Source organism: Physeter macrocephalus, chromosome 21, assembly GCF_002837175.3.
Source record: "Physeter macrocephalus isolate SW-GA chromosome 21, ASM283717v5, whole genome shotgun sequence".
NCBI lineage: Eukaryota > Metazoa > Chordata > Mammalia > Artiodactyla > Physeteridae > Physeter > Physeter macrocephalus.
In genome coordinates, this window is record NC_041234.1 from 51,104,933 (window position 1) to 51,110,512 (window position 5,580).

The 5,580-nt window shown below is 36.9% G+C and overlaps 1 pseudogene; it reads right to left on the minus strand.

Moving 5' to 3' along the window:
- Positions 1-1,214: 1,214 nt before the first annotated feature.
- Positions 1,215-4,306, minus strand: LOC112066428 (uncharacterized; annotated as a pseudogene).
- Positions 4,307-5,580: the final 1,274 nt, after the last annotated feature.

Consider the following 5,580-nt stretch of genomic DNA (forward strand, 5'->3'; position numbering starts at 1 on the left):
ACATCAGGGAAAATAAGAAAATGGATTGAGACTGAGGGTATGTTTCTTTAAATCTTAACTCCTCCGGCTGAGCTCAGGACTTCCCCTCCTTCTAGGGATCAATTAGAAAATCTTGTGTTAGTTTCTGGGGCACAGGGACTTGGTCTGGTATCACAATTTAAGACCCGACAGGGCAACCAATTTGGGCCAGGAGCCACTCCCAGGGCAGGGTAATTTCCATTGCCATTATCTCATATAGGGGCTAAATGCAAATAAGCAGCCAGATGAGTTTCTCAGACTTTTTTAATTGGAAAGATTGCAACCCTCCTTTATAGGGAGGATCCTCTACACCTGAAGCCCACTTGGCAATACCCAGCTGAACCAAATTAGGACACCAATGAGGGAAGAATGCCCTTATTAGAGCACTACTTATTAGTGCATCTTGGCAGGGCTTTGAAAAGGGGAACCAAAGCAAAAGAGTTTGAACAAAATTCAAGAGACTCAAAAAAATCCTTTCCAAAAATTCAGAGAGGTCTTATCAGGCCTACAGACATCATCTTAATGCAGATCCTGAAGCCCCCTAAAATATTAGAATGGTTAATTTGACCTTTTTGGGGGGCAAAGTGCCTCAGATATCAGGTGAAAGTTGCAAAAATTAGATGGTGCACTTGGAATAAATCCTATCAATTGGTAGATGTTGCTTTTAAAGTGTTCAACAGGGAGGAACAACAGAAGAAAGACGACGCAAAATGAAACACCACTTTTTGGCAGTGGTATTGTGTTCCTGGAAGCTGAGTAACTGAAGAGAGGTAAGCCACTATTGGGGAAGGAACAATGTGCTTACTGTAAGGAGGAAGAACATTGGAGAACAGATTGCCCTAGGCTGAAACATAAGAAGAAAATAAAAAACAAGAACCTCTCATATGGTAGAAACAGGAAGATTCTGAAGAATGAAGAGGCTCAGGGGCTCCCTTGGACTTGAGGCAACTAAGTCCCCACAGGAGCCCCCAGTAAAATTGACAGTGGAGAATGAGCTGATTAACTTTTTGATAGACTTCACCCTGAAGTTTTTCACCAGAACAGCTTGACAGAGTCCCACCAGAACACACTTTAAGCCTACAGATGGTGTTCATGGAAACTCCAGGAAAGGAAACAGAGCTCTCCCCGACCCCCAAGGTCTACAAAAGGGTAAGACCAGAAGTGTGTGTTAACAGCAGCCCAGGGAAGGCCAAAAACACATGGCCAAGAGTAATCCCATTAAAAAGGGATGCTGGGACATCTAATCTAAAACAACATCCTCTGAGGCAAGAGGAGCACTTCTCCCACAGATTGACTTGTCAGTACCAGCCAGTGTATTCCTAGCCAGTGTAATCCTTGTGTCTGCCCCTCCAGGACATCTACAAAATTGGTGGTATTGGTACTGTCCCTGTGGATTGAGTGGAGACTGGTATTCTCAAACCTGGCATGGTGGTCATCTTTGCTCCAGTCAATATTACAACTGAACTAAAGTCTGTTGAAATGTACCATAAAGCTTTGAGTAAAGCCCTTCCTGGGGACAATGTGGGCTTCAATGTCAAGGACATATCTGTCAAAGATATTCGTGTGGCAATGTGGCTGGTGACAGCAAAAATGACCACTGATGGAAGAAGCTGGCTGCACAGCTCAAGAGATTACTTGAACCATCCAGGCCAAATCAGTGCTGGATATGCACCTGTGCTGGGTTGTCACACAGCTCACATTGCTTGCAAGTTTGCTGAGCTGAAGAAGATTGATTGTTATGGGGAAAAGCTGGAACATGGCCCCAAATTCTTGAAAACTGGTGATGATGCCATTGTTGATATGGTTCCTGGCAAGCCCATGTGTGTTGAGAGCTTCTCTGGCTATCCTCCTCTGGGCCATTTTTGCAGTTTGTGACGTGAGCCAGACAGTTGCTGTGGGTATGAAAGCAGTGGACAAGAAGGCAGCTGAAGCTGGCAAGGTCACCAAGTCTTCCCAGAAATCTCAGAAGTCTAAATGAATATTATCCCCAATACTTGCCACCCCAGTCTTAATCAGTGGTGGAAGAATGGTCTCAGAACTGTTTGTTTTAATTGGTCATTTAAGTTTAATAGTAAAAGACTGGTTAATGATAACAATGCATCATAAAATCTTCAGAAGGAAAGGAGAATATTTTGGGGACCATTTGTTTTGTGTGTGGCAAAGTTATTAGTTTTTAAAATCAGTACTTAATTGGCTAAAGCCCTCCTTAAGGAAATTATCCCCTGATTTGGGTTAAGGCATTGGAACTACATTCATCCTAGAGCCCACAGTCAACAGGAAAAACCAAGAAAATGAATAGTAACTTAACTTGGGATAAGGCCTTGCCAGTTGCTCTGATATTGATCAGTGGCTCCTTCTAAGAAGCAAGATTAAATTAAGCCCTTTTGAAATATTGCATGGTATGCCATTCCAGGTGTCTGCCCAGGTGAGAGAATCTATAAGTGCTCTAAAAGAACTAGCAGTTGCCAAATACATTAAAACTTTGGGCACTATACTAACCTCTGTTCATGAGTTTGCCTCCAACAAGTCTGCATGTCCAACTGAAGTAGATGGTAATTTCATTGCAGCTGGAGAAGGGTTAATCAATTTGTTTAACTTTGTCCAAATAATTACAACAGGAATTTAGTGTACGTATTGGGAACTGGAACCAACACCCCAAGTTCAATTACAAATTACAAATTAGACAGAGTCCTAAGGGGTTTCATCAGGTTCAAATAGTTATAGCTAAAAAAGGACTGACTAAAGACTATAAGGAATATTTGTTGCCTCCATTCAGCAGGAAGTAGCCAGAGTGGTCTTTGTCCCTTTTCCCACAAGACTGTGGAATGGACATTGACAGTGAGGAATTGTAACAGGGAAGAATCTTTGTATTCTATTACAAGTTAATCACTAAAGGGATGTTGCATGTAAGCTTAAATATACATAATGGCCCATGTCTGGAAACCTGCCTCCCAGGTAATGAGCATTAAGCTAAGCTACTTTTGTTTAGCTCACAGGAAGTATCCTGACCAGGCCCACCTGTGAATGACTGCAGGAACACATCCCCTCTGGAGGCTGACCAGAATCAGGAAATATTTTACTTGATTCCATCCCCTTTCAGAAGAAGCCTGAATTCCTGAATTCTAACTCGGGCAAGATGTTTTTTTAGGATGTGAGTCCACTATCTTCTTGGTCTGCTGGCTTTCTAAATAAAATCATTATTCCTTGCCCCAACAACACATCTCCTGATTTATTGGCCTGTTGTGAAGCAAGCAGTACAAGCTTGCACTCAGTAACAATAACTTTTAATTCTACTATAAAAGATAAAAGTATTAAAAACAATTATAAATTATGTTAATGATACATACAATAGTATATAATGAGTGAGGAGTAGAGATAAAGCTGAGACTTTTTATATGCAAGTGAAGTTGTTATCAACTTACTTTAAGTTGTTATCAGCTTAAAGTAGACTATTATAGCTCTAAGATATTTTAGGTAAGCCCCTATATGACCACAAAGAGAATACCTGTAGAAGTTACACAAAATTTTTAAAAAAATCAAAATCTATCAATACCAAAAAAAAAAAAAGCTCCAATGGGAAGACAAAGGAAGATAGTAAGAGAGAAAAAGAGGGACAAAAGAATCACAAGGCAAACAGAAAACAGCTAACAAAATGGCAATAGTAAATCCTTTCCTATTAATAATTACATTAGGTGTAAATGGACTAAATTCCCCAATAAGGAGAGTTACTGAACAGATTAAATAAGAAAGATCCAACTTTATGCCATCTGTAAGAAACTCACTTTAGATTTAAGGATACACATAGGCTGAAAATGAAAGAATGGAAAAAGATATTAGCCACTCCTGCTTTGTTTTCTTTTTATTATGAGACACAGACTTTAAGTCAAAAACTGTTTCTAGAGATAAAGACATTATATAATAAAAGGGTCAATGCAACTGGAAGATATAACAATTATAAATACATATGTGCTCTGATGTTGGGTGCATAAGTACACTGACAAACTGAAAGGAGAAATTGACAGTAATACAATAATAGGAGATGTCAATAACCCACTTTCAATAATAAATAGAACATCCAGACAGAAAGTCAATAAAGAACAGAATTGAGCAATGCTGTAGACCAAATGGACCTAACGGACATATACAGAACTTATCATACAACAGCAGAAGAATACATTTAAAGTGCACATGGAACATACACTAGGATAGATCACACATTAGATCACAAAATAAATCTCAACAAATTTAAGAAGATTAAAATCATACCATAGATCATTTCCTACCACAATGGAATAAAACTAGAAATCAATAGTGGCAAGAAAATGGGAAAATTCACAAATATATGGAAACTAAATAACACACTATTTAACAACCACTGGGTAAAAAAGGAAATCAAAAGGGAATTTTTAAAATATCTGAAGACAAAAGAAAATGAAAACACAACTTACCAAAACCTACAGGATGCAGCAGAAGCAGTACCAAAAGGGACTTCTATAGTAATAAAGGCCTACATTAAAAAAGATCTCAAATAATCTAACTTTATACCTTAAGGAATTATAAAAAGAACAAAATAAACCCAAAGTTAAAATAAGGAAGGAAATAATAAAGATTTAGCAGAATTTTTTTAAACTAGAAAAACAATAGAAAAAGTCAACAAAACTTTGATTCTCTGAGTATTGATATTCATTGGACAGTTAGATGAAAATGAATTACAAATTATTAATGAGTCACAAATAAGACCTATTTCTTTAAAATGGAATAAACATCAACTGATACTCCTATAACAACTATTACACTATTAAAAGAGGTAAGGTCCCTGAAAAAAAAATTTTGGAAGAGATGGATTTTAGAAAAAAATGAACAATAATGACAAACCCTTAGCTAGATTAAATTAGAAAAAGAGAAAAGACTCAAAATCAATTGGAAATTACAAAAGAGACATTACAATGGATGCCTCCAAATTTTAAAAGATCATAAGAAACTATTATGAACAATTATATGCCAACAAATTAGATAACCTACAATAAATTGATAAATTCCTAGAAATGTACAACCTAACAAGAATGAGTCAAGAAAAAATAGAAAGCCTGAACAGACCAATAAAAATATAAGGAGATTGAAGTAGTAATCAAAAGCTTCCCAAAAAAGAAAAGCCCAGGCCCAGTTGGCTTCACTGCTGAATTCTATCAAATATTCAAAGAAGACAATGCTAATTGTTCTTAAATTCTTCCAAAAAATAAAAGTAAAAGGAATACTTCCAAATTTATTTTATGAGGTCAGCATTGCCCTGACACTAAAAACAAAGATATGACAAGAAGAGAAAACTATAAGCCAACATCTCTGATGAATATAGATGCAAAAATCCTCAATAAAATACTACCAAACTGAATTCAACTCATCAAGTAGATTACACACTATGACCAGGTGAGGTTTATTCCTGAGATAAAATGTTGGTTTAACATATGAAAATCAATCAATATGATATACCATATTATCCGAATAAAGGATAAAAAACACACAATTATCTCAATAGAAGCAGAAAATAGTTTGTTCAATATACAT